Source organism: Parus major, chromosome 3 (assembly GCF_001522545.3).
Source record: "Parus major isolate Abel chromosome 3, Parus_major1.1, whole genome shotgun sequence".
Taxonomy (NCBI): domain Eukaryota; kingdom Metazoa; phylum Chordata; class Aves; order Passeriformes; family Paridae; genus Parus; species Parus major.
Genome location: NC_031770.1, coordinates 9,353,896 through 9,370,686, shown reverse-complemented (window position 1 = coordinate 9,370,686; position 16,791 = coordinate 9,353,896). Strand labels below are relative to the sequence as shown.

The following is a 16,791-nucleotide window of genomic DNA, read 5'->3' as shown; positions in this document are numbered from 1 at the left end:
CTTCTTCTCTGCAGAAGAGAACACCATCCTGCAAGAGCTCCCAGCTCACCAGAGCACGCCCTGCTCTCCAGCTGCTTGAATTGCCTTTGGCCATGGGTGGTGGATGTATAGAAAAATACAGCTCAGTCTTTTCCCAGGATACACAGTTTTGTAGGCTTGGAGGGTCTTGGGATGCTCTGATCTGAGCTCCTCATAAAACTGTAGGAAATATCTTTCCTTCTGTAGATGCAGAATGGCATAACCCAGAGAATGACGTGGTGCTTTGGGTGAAATATTTTCCACCTGATGTCCGGACAGAGGAAATTCATCACATAATTCCATCCATCCTGATACACATAAGTAGCTGATAATCAAAATATGTATCTATTGCAAATGACAAATTAAGCATCTTCACTGAAACGTGCACATGGGCCCGTGTTTCCCTGCACCACCACATCTCCATCCCCTCCCAATCTCCTTGGCTATCCTTTCTACACCTGCAGGCCACTAAGGGGGGCTGGCACCCAACTGATGTGTTTTCCCAGACACTTGTGACCTCCAGACCCATCCAAAGTTTTTCCAGCACGGTCTCCTCCTCGCTGGATCTCCACTCAGTTCATCTCAGCTTTCTGTGACCCGTCAAGACTCAGAACGGTGCACAAATATTGATTGATGTAGACAATATTTATATCATATATATATATAATATACAACTGACCCCAGCGGTATGTATCTATCTGTGTGTGTATATCTTACTGTACGTAGAGAGCTGCCTTACAGACGTCTGTCTCTCTTAGATATCAGAATTATTTATCCGAGATAAATATCATTGTTACTGATGGGAGCAGCGAGCGCCGCCCATCCCGCGCAGCGGTCCCGGTGCCGCCTGTCTCTCCGACAGTGGGTGGCACTGTGCAATCAAAATAGCTTTGCTTTCCCTTTATTCCACTGCCTTCATCTTCCTGCCCGCTGGAGTTTGAGCCCTGCGGTTCTGGAGGGATAGGGGAGGTCAGTACCGACAGCATCTCTAAGCTGAGGTTCATAGGATGGGAACTGGAGGACTCTTCCTTATGAAAACAGAAATGGTAAAGTTACTCCGAAAGGGTGAGCTTGGTTCCAGCTATGCTTTTTTTATTTATTAGGATAAATCAAGTAAGATTGCTGCTTTTTCCCCTTTGTTTCTTGAAAAATGCAGAGAATCGTCTCTAGTCTACTTTTCCAGGATGATGTTATTTTGTGACACTCCCTCTCTTATGTACAACTTCAAAATATTGAGACTCAGAGTTGTGACTTGCTCCTGGTGAGAGGAGATGTGGAACTTGGTTGGCATCTGTTGAAATAATTTTTATTTGTGTTTCACTTGTGTTAAAGATGAAAGCAAGGTACTTGAGCCTGACTTTCATCTGCCCTAGTATCTTCTCATCAGCAACCTCTCCCTAATCAACTCCCATTACAAAAATTCTGCCAAATTGAATGGATCTCAGGTGAACAACAGTAAGACGGTGTGGTCTGTGAGTCCCTGAACAATGGCACAGTCAGGTTTATCATGAGGGAAAAGGACACAGAAATGTTTGCCCAGAATGCTGGGCTCACCAGCTGGGCTGGCCTTGTATGAAAAATATTGTTCTCAAAAAAATTAAGAAAATTTTTGCAATATTAGCAAACATTGATCTGTATGGGAAATTGTATTTAAAAGCTGAATGGATTTTTTTTAAGCTAAACCACAACTTTGGCAGGAAAACCATGATTTGACAAAGAAACAATGAGAAAACAGCTATGTATTAATGACAAAAACAGAATCCCTTGACACCTCAAAGCAAGACCAGGTTCCAAGGTGGCCCATGCAGCAGGGTAAAACCCAGTGTGTCGTGTTGGGTATACCCCAAAGCAGAGTTCCCCAGGCAATGGCTGGTGAGTCATTTCCCATATATATTATTATATTCTACATGATATAAATATTATAGTGATACACTATACCCAGAGGTGTCAGTGGCTCCTGCCTCTGCTCTGTGTGCTTGCAGGGGGTTCACGGTAAGAGCTGCTCAGAGTTTGCAATTGGGACTCTGGGATCTGATCAATGGAAAGCTGCCCTTGCCTTAAGCAGAGGAACAGGACCAACTTTCCACAGCAGCATAGTCCACAGAGAAAAGCTGCAGAGTTTATAGGGGTCAGTAGGGGAATTAAAACTTCTGTTTGGTCCTTCAAATAGAAAAGGGGGTAACCCACCAGAGGGGATGCAAGTCCTGGGTTCACCCTAGTGAAAATGATCCCTAAAGAGGAGCAAAACACTTTAGTCAGGCAGGCCAAGTTAATGTGGTACCCTGGTGAAGGAGGGTTTGTAAAACAACAATGCATCACCTCCCTGTAGGTATTTTACCCAAGGGCTCTTCTACTCTGTCAGCCTTGGCCAGTTCAACTTCCCTGAGGCAGATGAGGACCCAGGTGAGGAAACTGCAACACAAACATCTTCTGAGCCAAAAATGTGTGGCACCAGGAGCTGCTGGTTGTGCCTGCAGCACCTCAGGCTCAGTTTAGAGGACACACTGTGCCCAGCCTGGCAAATTGACTGTGGACACATCCAGCAGCAAGGATATAAGTCATGCCTGAGCAATAAAATGCAAACAAAGTGAGGCTGCTGAACTAGAAATGCTCAGTGCCATGAAATGGGGCTTGTGCTGGTGCTAGCAGCCAGGAGGGCTTAGGGTAACCCTGCTTGTGGTGGTGACACGGGATCAAGCTTCTTTTTCCAAAGAGAGCACCCCCAGGACCTCAGGAAGCTATAGATTACTTTAGAGCTGTGCAGCAGCTAATGATTCACTTTGGAGGAAGCCTTTGGAAGAATAGCAGTGCTTCTTTTGAGGGCCCAGACTAGAGAAAAGACTTTCACAGCACTCAGAAACCCAGCCCCTACATGCAGGGAGAGTAGCAGATGGTCATCAAATCCCTCTGAGGTGCAATGAGACACTGGGCAAGAATACACAGGATTGGTGCCACATGGTGGACACTCACTGCAGACCCCAGAAGAGCTACAACACCAAAAAGACATGATTGTGCTGCTTTTTCCACTTCCAGGAGATACCTCTTTGGCAACTGCAAAGCACCCTCCGCTTTTGCAGGCTAGAGCAGGTGACTGCTGTCTCTAGGTACCACTATGTCCACCTCAGGGGATGACAGCTGCTATGATGCTGGCCCATGACCAATCCCAAACCATTTGTGCAAACAGTGTGTGACTCCTTTCACAGCCATACCCTGATCTATTTTAAAGTAGGTGACTCTGTGGGCCTTGTGCCAGCACTTCAGATTCTACAGTGTCTATATATCAATCATGTCCAGATCCCAACGTAGTGTAGCTCCAGCAAGGTTCATCTTACTGGGACTGAAGAGGAAAAAAAGAGGCTCTTGCCCCAGGGGAGATGCCTGAGTGTGAGAAAATGCCAGTTTTCCCCAAGGCACCTTGACTTTGTACATTGCAGGGTCTCAACTGGCTAAGACCTCAACACAATGTCAGCCCCACTGCTGCCTCTTGCAGAGGACCTGGGGCTTAGGGGTATGAACAACATGGGTATGAAGCCAGACCTTCACTCTCTCCTTCACAGCATTTTCTGTGCTTGGGTGGGCAGAGCAATAGCAGGGAGCACTGAGTGACATCTGCTGCTGGGGTTACTGTCCATATGTATTTTGTATATGCTGCTGGAAAAGCCAAAATCTGCACTGGTAGTGAAATCTGCGAGGTTTTATGGAAAATCAGGCAACTATGGCCCTGTCATCTATGTCAGAATTGGAGATGTCTTTTAATTTTCTAGAGTTTCTAGAGTTTACCCTGAAATTCCTCCCCACCAGCCTCACATCTTTCTTACTCCAATGGGAGCAGAAGTTCATCGCCCAAGATCTGTCCCCACCATCCCCTTCCCATATTAAGTGTGCCTCAGTTCCTCAGGCCTTGAGTGGCAAAATTGAATTCTGCCTCTGCAACTGAGAAATGTCAGGCTTTGCCTAGACCTGTGCCTGTCCAGTGCCCACACAGGCTGCAATGCTCAGAAAAGACCAAGGCTCAAGTGCTTGGCTCAGACTTGTTCTCCCGGCTTTGCTCACCATCACTCTTCATCATGCCAAGTGTGGACATTGTGGTTGGTGTGGTAGAGTCACAGCCCTGGCCTGAAGTCCTTGCTATCAACAAGATGCCCTTTATGAAATTACTTCTGCCAGGGTCATTTAATGAGAAGTGTTTTGCCTTGTTTTATCTCAGTTGGATGCCCTGGTGGGACTGGTGAGAGGTTTGCTCCAGCGGGACCGGTGTCTCATTCAGGAGCCAGAGGCTCTCAGAAGTGGCTTTTCTGAAATTAGTCTGCTTGTGACTCACAAACTTGTGTCTTGCTTTCAGATGAGAGTGAGAGATAGAGGAAGGATGGGTAAATAGGCAGACTGGTGCAAGTTTCATTCCAGGCTCTGCAAATTGCTTTAGCTACATAGAGGTGTTGTTGGTGGGCTTTAGACAAGCAATTCCTGCCTGCTCCTTCCCTCTGAGCAGAAAATGAGAGGATTTCACTTCTTCACCAGGACCAAAGAACAGTGCTAGGAAGGGGAAATGGCTCCTCACACTTGTGTGCTGTGGTGGCCTGAGAAGCAGCACAGCTGTGAGAACTGTACAGGGCTCCATCACTGGGGCTGCTGGGTTTGCCTGGGAAACCTTCACTAAAATCTGTTGCATTTCCCACCAGCCTTCCCACATGCCTGAGATCCGGAGAAGGAAACTCTGCATGATGTAAGCAGCTGCAAGGAGGAGTAAGGAAGGAGCCAGCAACAAGAATCTGGGTAAAACTTCATGTGTCCCATGTCTCTTCATGGTGGATACCTGTTTCACACATGGTGGGTGAGAAAGCTCCCAGGAAATGATTTCAGAATATGCACAAGGTTAAAAGAGAATTGTTGTTTTCCTGCTGGCTACAGAGAAACAAGAGTACAACTACACACCTGGCTGCAACCATTTAATTACTGGAAATTTGAATTACTGGAAATCTGAATTTCACTGGATGCATTTAAAAATAATAGCTGTATTTGCCAGTGAGGCTTCTGATACAGTGACAAGAGGAGCTCCTAAGGTATTTGTGGGATTTTCACTTCTGGAATTGGTTTATCTGGTGTTAATGAAAATCTAGGCTATATTTACAAGTTCCTTCCATTGCCAGTCAGAATTGTTTTCCATAGATTCCAGGTCCTGGGGAAGGGCCCAGAGTAATGAATATGGCATTTCCTGTCTGGGAGTTGGACCTGTGTACCCTAAGTATGTGTGCGTGTACCCTTACACAAACTAACACAACCCTTCTTGTTTATCTAGTTCAGCCTCTTGTGAAATACTTTTACCAGATTCTGTTCATTTTCAGCCCAATTGCTCTGAATTTAATTACCTAATCTTGCTAAAACTGTTTAAATGCAATTAGCCAATACAATTATCCAATAATAGAATAAGTCCAAAAATTAAAAGCAGCAGAAAGAAAAAAGAGGGGAGGACAAAAGAAAACAGAGGCATTTCCATCAGATTTTTTAAAATTAATTTTCCTATTTGGCAGTATGGAGGGAACAACCCTCTGTAGGTAGAAAAAGATTGGTTCCAAAGTGGGAAGAAAACAACTCTGCCTTATCACTAGAATTCACTCTTTAAAAACAGCTTTCTGTCTGAAAATGCTAACCCAGGGGAGACTTTGTGCCATTTTCCCTGAGGTCCTCTTCAGGCCCCTGGAGACATGAGAGATGGTGTTGTCTTGTTCCACATGAGCAGGAACAACAGTGGTCAATGTCCCATAAAGAAAAATGCATCCAGAACCTGCTGGAGCTGGCTGGTGATGCTCTCCCGTGAAAGATGCTGAGTTTTGCAGGAACCTTTTGGGGACGAAGTGGGAACTTTGCTCCAGATGTGCAGGCACATGCTGTGTCATGCACAGCAGCAGCATCTCAAAAGTTTGCATCCCCCTTCAGCCAAAATGGCCCTTCCAAGGACATCATATGGTCAGTGACTCAGCCTTCACTGAGAGGCCCTGAGGTTGAGGGCTCCTGATCAGCTCAGTCCCTTTCTTTGCCGATTCCTCACCTTTTTCTGCACCATGTGAAAAACCGCATTAAACATCCAGACGCCAAATGAACACAGCTCTTCCAGCTCAGTAATGGAGGTTATAAGCCAGATTAGCAAGTCAAGACTTAATTCTATGTATTCACTTTTCATTCTTTAATTCTTAATTAAGCAAGAAACCTTGGCCATAAATTAGTATGATTAAAGCAAATTAAGCACTGTAGAGTACACCCTTAACTGTACAGCTCACGTAATTGTGCAAATCATAGGTTGCTCCATCTGTACTTGTTTGCTTAGCCCACTCTGGACAAAGTCCTAGTAGATTTTGAGCATTTAATTGTCAACTCTTCTTTTTTTACGGTTCACTGCTTGTGAGCCCACAGATGGGACAGACACCAAGAGACAAAGGGCCAAATCCTGCCCCATCCTGTCCCACTGGGAATGAACCGAATCAACAAGACAACTGTGCTGCCAAGGGTGGGACACGGCAGTGCCCAGCCACTCATGCTGCACTTTGGATTGAGCAGAAGTAGGAGGAAGCAGTGTTTTACCATGGAGGAATTTCCTACCTCCTACCTTGCAAGACCCACCACAGTGACCTCCTGTCCCCATTAGCTTCACCTTCTCAGCTCAGGCTGGATCTCAACATTTTTCCTGAACATTTTCTCTGTTTCCAGCTAGGAGCAAGGGGTGGCCACTCTCCCATCGCAGAACTCACAGTGATAGTTCATCCTTGTCACATCCTGGAGAACCCTTGCTGCTCCCCTGCCTTTCTGCTCAGGACCAGATCATTCAGGGACCAAGTACTACCTGGCCACCACTTGCATAAATGTGCTGCAGCACTGGGGGGTATCTGAACCTTTCCTGGCAGTGCATACAGTCTCCTGGAGAAGAAATTATAAGAACACCATCATTCAGTTCTGGGGAGGTAAACCAGAGAGATGGAAGTGACTTGTACTTCCATCTCAGCCATTCATCTCCAGGTTGCACTGGGCTGAAAATGCCATGAGGGTTTTGCAGGCAGATAGATCTCTGATCCTTCATTAGCTGAGCCCAGCTGAACATCTCCATTCCTGCCTTGTTAGGAGCTGTGGCCCCTGCAAAGGTAAGTCAGGATTCAAGATGGATGCAGGGAAGAAAGGGCAGACCTCCAAACACCAGTATTTTTCTGAGCCCCAAGGGTATAGGTGAAGAAGTGCATCTGCTGGCTTGAAGTGGATATTGTTACTGGAATTTGGGATGCCTTTTGGATTAAGCATCATGCAGCACTCACAATGCTCCACTTAGCTGACATGTCTGAGCTCTGCCTGAAAATCTGATCTCCCTGTCATTACTCCTAAAGCTGTCTTTGCCTCTCCTTCTTTCTTTTCTGATTCTTTTCATCCTGGCCAGTTGTAACATGCACCTCCCTGTTATGTTCTTCAGATGCGCTGCTCTGTTTTTACTTGAACTAAATAATACTCTGTGCTCTTTTCTCCCCCTTTCCCAGCATTGGCCCTTCCCCCAAATTCCTGGTGCAGGCAGTTGTTTTCTATGGTTTTGCTTCAGCTGAGTTTGGTTATTAAATGTGTTTTCTTCTTTCCAGGGAGACTCCTAGTCCAGCTTCTGAGCTGCTTTTTCAACACATGGAGTGTTTCCATGTCTTTCCTCCACCCCAAGAAGATTTTGTTGTATCTTTAAAAAGGTAGCAGTAACCTTGGACGTCTCTATTTCTGTCCCATTTTCTAAGGACACGAGGTTTAGTTAAGGGTACTATGTGTGAACATAGTTGCTAGTTCCCTCACAACTTGAACCCATCAACCAAATTTAATGAAGGTGGACAGAGGGTCAGAGGGTTCAAAGACTTCAGTTTCTGAAAAGGAAGGTGTCTGCCTAACTGAAAGGCAGAATAAACACTGATTGTTGGGCTAAAAACTCAAAAATATGATCTAAGGGTTACAGTACCAAAGGGAAATTAAGAGAATGCATTTATTTTTCTTTCAAACCTCATGCTTTGGAAACTATAAAGTCTCATGGAGGGACCTGACTCTTGACTTTTAAACCCTTGGGTATGGAAGTGGTCATGTTGGAGTCTCCTTGCAGCCAGGAGTAGTTAATAGACCATCTCAACCCCCGGAGGGTAGAGCCTCCTCCTTCCTGCTGGTTCCCTGCCATGCCATTCCCAGAGACAGGAAAATGCTCCCAGCATGGAGCTGTGCTATTGTGTCCAAATATGTGATACAGGAGCCAGGGGGGACAGCATGGAACAAAGCAGATGAAAGAGCTGGGTGAACCAGGTGATCCTGGGCATGTCTCTTTACCTACCTGTCTCTACTTCTTTACTCATTCTGCAGAAATCCTTGATGGGGCGGGGGTTTCCCTGATGTGTTTGTACAGCACATACTACTACAGGCACCAGGCTGAGCGTGCAGGGAGGGAGTGCACCAGACCCTAAAACAAAATAGTTATGGGCACAGCAATCACACAGGATCACCTTGGAGAGCAAAGGGGACAGCCTGTCTTGGAGGAGTCATCGCTCCAGGGCTTTGTTCCTTGGATGGGTTCACCTTGGCTAGGGTTTGTCTCATAGGCACTCATCCCGAACAACACCGAGGAGATAAAAAGCTAAGGCGGGGTAAGAGAAAGAAACGCAAGAGCAGGCAGGAAAGGAAGGCAGAAAATGGGACAGAGAAAGCAGGAGACAGCTCTCAGGTAGCTGCTGATTCAGGGCAAGATATTCCTACTGGAAGACCAAAAGGCTTCCTAGGCCCAGCTTCCCGTGCGCACAGCCCCTGCACAAGCAGCCAGCCTGGAGAGGGCCAGCACTGCTCTCTGCTGAGGAGCACAGCTGAGAACAGCCACATTTGCTACCTACAGTTCCCACACGAAAAACCCCCTCAGCTGTAACCCAGCTTCTGCCTCCATGCAGACAGCTATTTACAGGATTTCAATGGGTAGGGCCGAAACCACTCCATGTCCAGAATTGCTGCTGCCAAAGGAAGGAGACGGGGGTCTGTGCAAAGGGCTTTAATAACCTCTCTGTTGCTCTGGCTGGCAGTTTTCGGCATGCATCCCACATTCTTAAGCAGCCCTTTCCTTAGCAATGAATAGGCTTTTAGGACTCTCATAATGGTTTCTTTTCCTGTGGTACTCCAAAAAAACGTTCAGTCTGCTCCAGCAGCAGCCTCTGCTGCCTCTCCTTACCCACCAGAAAGATGTGGTGGCTCTGCTCAGCATATCCTCTGCTGCCAATAGAACCACTCTGTCACCTCTGAAAAAAGGTGGCGTGTGAACAAGGGGTAGAGGGTGCCTCTCTTCACTTTTCTCAAAGCTCCTTTGCAAGCTGGGGGTGACAAGGCTGAGTTAGGACCTCTTTGCCCACCCCCAAGAAGCACATGTGCCACAGACCAGCAGTCCTGGTGCAGGATCAGGGGCTTCACCCTGGGGCTGACTCCCTGCCCTGTGGCTGCACTGTGCCAGAGGTGAATTGCACTCCCTGATGCAGGAGGTCTTGGCTCTGATCTCAGGCAGGTGGAAAGTTCACACTCCTCCTGCCTTGTTTTTCTCATCTTAATTCCCAGCTGGGCTATTACTCCAAAACCTGCAGTAACAGGACTGTTACACAGCCACAGTGGTGTGTAATCTACTCTGCACAGGTATGTTGTTTGTTTGTTTTGTTTTGCCTGGTTTTAATAATGATGCTGCTTCATTAGGGAGCTAAAATTGCTTCAGTTCAGGGGAGTAAAAGGGCCTTTGGAGCTCCCAGCAGGGAGGTATCTCACATACCTACAGTGGCCTAGGAGCTTTGAAAATTGTACAATAGATAAAGTAAGCTCAGATTCTCAAAGGCTTTGAGATCACTGAGAGCTAAAAGCCCCAGAAAAACATCAGGTACCTATGTATTTTCCTAGGTCCAGCTAAGAAATGTGTCTGAAACTGTGGACTTCAGCAGCAAAAACCTCATGATGAAAAACAAGTTGGGAGGAAGGGGAAAGAGTAGCAATGCAACACCCTGCTGTGACTTTGAAGACTTTGAGGTTATTTTCATACTAACCTGCAGACTCATCACACACATTTCTGTGTTTCTCCTTTGAGTATGCATTTACAATTTTCCTTAGATATATGTGACTGCCCTGTATTTCCACATATTTTTATGACTCTTTTCAGGATTAAAGAGCAAACCTGCATCAGCCCTTTCTCCCATATCAGGAGAACTACTTTGTGAATTGCACAGAGAGATGGAACAGTAAACATAAAGGTAAATTTTAGCTGGGTACATTGGCACATGCATTGGGAGATGTGTCTCTACTTGACTCCATCCACCCATCCCTCATTAACAGCACTTGATTCCAACATCCGATTCCACTGAACACTTTGTTGAAGGGTGGAAATCTCACAGGAAGTGTATTTCTGTGATTTTCACAAAAACAGGCAGGTTGGCTGAAGAGAAACTCCACTGGGGAGCTGCCTGAGATTACCTCTGAGAAGAAATTCAAGGACTGACAGCCTTGGAGACCTACAGCCTTATTAGACTCGTGAGCCTAATAACATCTCCTGAGCAAGAATGCCAAATTCCCTTCCTCATGAAGGAGGGAATTACCCTTGGTGGCTGAATAGCAGCCTTGGAGAATAGAGGCAAAAGGCTGTAACACTTTCTTAAATATGTATCTCAGAGACTGTAGCAAACATGGAGATTTTTAGTGGATGCAGTCCTGGTAGCTACCTGTCTCCACCAGGAGAGGTGCAGAGGGTGACAGAAGCATGCAGTGAGCTCTGCAGAGGACTAACCACTTCTCTGGGAAAGAGTTGGGGTTAAAAAACACTGCAGACAAATTTCCAGGTGGAAAATTAATGGAAGGCTTTTAAATCAATGGACCACCTGGAAATATCTGAGTTGCAGATTGTTGGATACTTGGAAAGCATTCTCTGAAAATATCACATTCTTGCTTTGCTTACCCTTATGTTCTTTTCCAGTTACTTCTCAGAGATGTGTTTGGTCCCCACATTGGCTCCCACAGTTCTTTGGTGTGGCCACTGTCACATCCTGCAGCAAGCTGGGGGCATGGGAAGACAGTCTCACAGTGGGCAAAGGGCAGCTGCCTGTTCCCCTATGTTCCTTGGCAGAAGCTTTGTTATTCCTGTTCACTGTCATCCCAGTTTACTGTCACCCATAATCTGGGATACAGTATTCATTGTCATACTGTAATCAGGGATAAAATGTGTAAGGATAGAGATTCCCCTTGTTGCTTCTAGCCACTGAATCATAATCAACATTCAGAAATTGCTCACACATTTTTTTTTCCCCCTAATGTAGCTTTTTATAGCCTATTCCATACAACTGATGTAAATCAATGCACGCTTTGCTTGTGTATGGATCCTTGAACACCAGGCAAGCCCTCAGATGTCCAACTTACCCACCTCCTGCCAGTGACAAGGCACTTTATCAACCCACTACCATGGGAGAAATCAGCAGGCACTTGGAGCATTTTCAAGCTCTTCATTCAAGCATGCTTCCCATGGCTGAGACACTCCGGTCGCTTCCCTCGCTTCTTCAGTAGCAAAGCTTCACTGCGAGGGGAGATCACACAGCTTGTTTTCAGATCAGCCCAGCTTGTTTTGAAAAGCCTGACCCTGAATTTCACCCACCAGCTAGAGACAATGTCCCCTGCTAGGACAGGTTGTCACATATCCAAGATCTTGAATGTCTGTGTTTGTTCTTGCCCTTTTTTCCTACTTTCCCCTGCTTTTCCTTCTTTAAACTCAAAGAAAAATCTCAGAGAGAACTTATGACAGAGAAGATTCTACTATTCTTGGGGGGGGGGGCAGGGTGTGATTGGTTTTTCTTCATGTTTCTATATTATGTTAGTTTTGAAAAAGAGAACAACACACACAGCTTTAAAATTACTCCTGCCTCAGTATAACTTTGTTTCCAGAGCCATCAAAGGATCCTTAGAGTAAACAAGGTATGTGTGTGTGGGTATTATTCTATATTTTTCATTTTCTTTCTGGTAAATCTGCATGTGCGTATGAAGGATAAAGTTAAATATTTACCCTAGGTCAACCATCCCTGTCTGCAGAGTTTATATTTTGTTGGAGTTTGGGCAAGCAATTGGTATTTGCAAAACTCCTTGCCTACCACTGCTATTAGAAATGCATTTACAGATGACTATTTTTTTTTCTACTCAGAATAGTTTTGATCAGGTGTGAGCACTTACCCAGCCTGGAGGAACAGTGAATCAACATGTGACACTGGTAGGATTGTGTTTGGGACTGTGTTATTTCAGTTGCTGGCCATGAACCTAAATGAAGCAAGACCAGAGCGATATTCTTTGGCTCTGTCATCACAGGAAGCCAGTTGGTTTTCTTTTTGTGTTTACTGATGTCTTGAAATCTGGCTCATTCTGGTAAATCCAGGTAATTATGCATGGGTGGCTCATCCTGCATCCAGCTTGCAATGAGGTGAGCAGGCCAGGGGCACTGGGAAGAGCCAAGGAACACATCTCATGTTCCTCCCAGATGCAGGGAGAGGGGATTTCTGCAATGGGCCTGGAGTCTGTCCAAAGCGCTTGGCATCCCAGGCCCAACAAAGTCTTCTTGCCAAACTAAAGTCTGCATACCAAGAAAATGCTCTAGGCCTTCCTGCCTCAGTTTACATGCTGTGGCTCTTCTGAGGACTTCATTTTGCTCACTAGAAAACAGGATCTCTCCCATGAGCTCTTCATGAACCCTCCTCATAAAAAGGCCACAGTGTAATAAAGCCCCTTAGGGCACTGCAGGCTGCCCAGCACATCTCCATTGGGACGTTTGGGAGCACCTTTATTCAAGCTTCTCTTGAAAAACATGACTATAAAATGCAACCCCTTCCTGCCCTCTTCCCTTTCATCTTGTTCCATCCTCCCCACCATGCCTTTGAGGCATCAGTCTTCAAACTACTTCAAAATCAAAGCAGTTGCAGCAGATGACTGATGGATGACATCTCAAAGCCTGCTGATGTTTCTATTGGGTCTCCCAAGAACAGAGAGCAAACAGCAGACAGACCCAAAGAAAAAAGCAGCAGATGACCTTGCCAGGCTTAGGAAGAGGGAAACAGCAGCAGGAAGAGGGGGAAGCAGAGGTGGCACAATGAGGGCTCTCTGCACTCCTGCTGCTATGCAGGTTTGTAGGAAATGTGGCCTCAGGGTGACTCTAACCTGTGCCAGGTGCTGAGACTTGTATGTATCAGGCATGAGACTCAGGGAGCTGCAAACAGTTCTTTGAAGGCCTTCCTCTCCTCCCCTAGCAAAGAAATTCAAATCTGAATTCTTCCAGTCTTTGTGTTGACCTTCCGCAGGTGTGGAAAACAATCACCTCTCTTTCCTAGGGGCATTGAAATCCTGCATTTCCAGGAGGCAACAGCTAGGTTACATAGATCCTACTATAAGTGTCCATCTGCACTGATGCAGATGAACAGGTGAAGGTGAAGCATAGAAGGGAAGAACCTGGCTCCCTTCCAGCCATTAAGATTTTTTCGTCCCTTTCATTGAGGCTGGAATTTCAAATACCTACCATCAAATACTGTTTTCAAGCTGAATTTGACTGGAAAACAGAATGACATCTTCCTTCCTGGGCCAGCGGTAAAAACTGTATTGGCTGTTTTTTCACTGAAAGCAAAAGGATTTTTGAAAAATTTATATAAAAGTGGATTTTTTTTTTTCTGGTTGTTTTGTTGTAGTCTGTGCGTGATCCCTCTGCTGATTTCTGGAGGAATCACCCTAGCCGTAAGCAGGTGAAAGCCACTTAAGCCAAAAAAAGCATCTTCAAATTCCAATAGGGCAAGTCAAAATCCCTAATTTAGAAGCATCAGCGGGGTGGACATTGGAAACATGCAGACTCACTCACTGGAAAGCTCCCAAGATTTACAAGCACTGAAATGAAAACATGACACAATGGATCAGTCAACGATTACTACTGAATAAGCCAGCGGGCTTCAGGGTTAATCACTGCAGCCATCCATGAACTCTCACAGGGTAGAAAACCAGTTAGCTTTGCCTAGAACGTCTTTGGGATGATGCCCATTTGTATGGTGGGAGGTTCATGTGCTCTGTTGTCTTCTTGATGGCAAAAGAAATCATCTTTTGTCATCTGGAGATATGTCAAGAGAGGAAGGATAATTGTTTGGATCAGTATTTGAATCAAAAAAATCAAGAAGGGGGGGGAAAAAAGGAAGGGGGAACTGGAGGGGATTCTCAGGGTGTCATTGACCAGGAAGTTTATCACCAGCATCCCTGTCACTGTTGGACACAAAATGATTTACATAGACACCGCTCGATGTGTGGTAAAGGAAGAAGAAGAAGAAGCTTTATTCTGTCATTTCAGTATTTATAGATTCTTGACAATGACCAGGGATTGGATAGTCAGGTTACCACCTTCCCAACCACACTGGTGGTAAGAAACGTCCATCAAAAGACATATCTTTAATGGAATGTATAAACATCTATGTTTATAGTTACTTTCCTGGGAAAGTGTCTAGAAGCTATGAAAACAATGTCAGAAAGCTTGATTTACAGGGCTACACATCCCTATGTCAAAGTGTTCTTTTTGAAGGGTTGGCTGTCACCAAACAGCCTCAGATTGGGTTAAAGAACTTTGACTGGGATCTGAATTTCTGGAGGTGTGTGTTCCCGCAGGTGACCCGGCTGTTCTCATGGCACTGCTGCTGATCAAGGTCAGTCCCACAAGGACATGGGGGGGATACTCCAAAAGAAAAGGAGTCTACTGTCATATGGTGGAAAAGGTTCTGTGTTAGTTCTTGCTCTGGTTTCATACATGTGCTGCTGTCAATGACTTTTCTAATTTAATGCATTCTTGTTTTTGACACTTTCCTGAATTTCTACCCTGTCTTTCAGTTTGCACAAGGGAACAGCATTTATGTTTGTTGTTTGGTTTTAGAATTGTTTCTCAGCTGAAACAAGGAATAGATTTCTGTATTTCTATATTTATTTTATAGTTTTCTATTGTCATTTCTGCTTTTGTCTTCCCCTTTTCGTGGGTAAATGGAAAAAAAAAAAAAAGGGGTGAGATCAGGAGAGAATTGCAAGGAAAAATGCAAGGAAAAAATGGAGCATGACACAAGGACACATTTTTACAAGGAATGCTCTGAAAATATTAATAAAAAACTATTTTAGAAATGCTTCTGATGGAGAAAAAAACAATTACATTAGACAATAAATTGTTTATTATACACATCTGCAGAAAAATACTCAAACCCTATTTTAAAAGATCGACATGATTCTTTATTCCTTTTGAGGTTTGTGGAATTATATGTCTTTAAAAGTGTTTGCAGACTTGTTTTCCTGTTTAGTTTTTGTTTCCTATCTCTGCTGATTTGATGGGACATTGATTCACAAACTTCCACAAACCAAGTGTTACTCAAAAGGAAAGTTATCAGGAAAAAAATACAAAATCAATAAGAACGTGCTGGTATCATGAGTCTAATTTCAGTGTGAGAGTGAATCATGAATTTTCATCAATCTCTAAAGCGGATGGTGGTGGACACAACTGCTTGTTAGTGGTGTTGTTACCTATTTACACACAGACAATTCCCAGGAGCTCCAGCCGTAGCATAACGATCATCAGGTCTATCCACGAGATTAGAAAACAGAAAAGTCTTATTAAATCAGGATTATTGTCCCATTGCACCCTGTCAGTCTCTTTAATTAGCACAGTCTACTCCAAAAGCAGATGTATGGCTGGTTGTTTTCACAGCGTGTTTTCTGCTAGGCTGTGCTTTGCTGATGTCAAGGGAATGAACTGAAACGGAGCCCCTGACCGAGTCCAAACACCAGCTGGAGCTCCTGGAAGTGCCTTCGTGAGCAAACATGACAGTAGCGCACCCATGGAGCTCTTGTGGGTTTGAAAGCCCCGAGTGCCCTTTATCAGCCCCATGTATTGTCACAGACATCATCTGTTCTGCAGAAAACCAGCTTGTGTGGTCAGACACGGGTTTCCTCAAGGGAGGGTGCTCAGAGTCCCTGTGTCCATGTCACCCTGCCCCTGATGAACCCACAGACCTGCTGAATGGATTTGACCGTGCGGACAAGGGACACGGACACAACTTGTCCTGGTGCAGAGGATGGCTCCTGCCACCCTGAGAGGTTCCTGGCAAGGAGAGGGGGACACTGAGGGCACATGTGTCCCACTGATGGGGACAGTATGTGAGTTGTGAAGACATTGAGGGGGTCTCTGAACCGACATGTGAGCTGTGGGAACACTGATGGGGATGTGTGCAAAGCACGGGGACACTGAGAGGGACATGTGGGAGCCTTGGGCACGCTGAGGGGACGTGACTGAACCACGAGAAAATGGAAGGGGGAATGTGTGAGCTGTAGGGACACTGAGGGGGCAGGTGTGAACTGTGGGGACACTACGGCGGTGTGTATGAACAATGGGGATATTGAGGGGGGACAATAGCGGGACAAGCGTGACCCACAGGAACAGGAAGGTGGGCTCTGTGACACCGATGGGGACGGGTGTAAATAGTGGGGAGACACGCGTGATCTCTGGGACACCACAAGGACACGGCCAGGCCCCCGCGGCACTGCAGGGCCTGACGGCGCCCAGGCGCGGGCCGCGAGGGCAGTGCGGGCCCTGAGGGCGGTGATGGCGCCGAGCCAACCCGGGCCCGCCGGCGGGGAATGGAGGCGGGCCAGGGGCACGGTGCTCCCTCCCCCGGGCGGGGCCGGCACCGCTCCCGGGCCGGGGCGGGGCGGGGCGGCCGCTCAGTCCGTGCC

General features: G+C 46.0%; 1 long non-coding RNA gene across 2 annotated transcripts in view; it reads left to right on the top strand.

The window, feature by feature from the left end:
* LOC107202322 overlaps positions 1-8,693 on the top strand; it is a 38,817-nt gene extending 30,124 nt beyond the window's left edge. The window contains exon 7 of one of the 2 annotated variants that reach the window (XR_001520646.3): positions 4,698-8,693. This is a non-coding gene — a long non-coding RNA (uncharacterized LOC107202322). Of the gene's footprint in view, positions 1-14; positions 746-4,697 lie in introns of those variants that run through there. The other variant, XR_004496658.1, reaches the window with a different exon arrangement.
* The last annotated feature ends 8,098 nt before the right edge of the window (positions 8,694-16,791 follow it).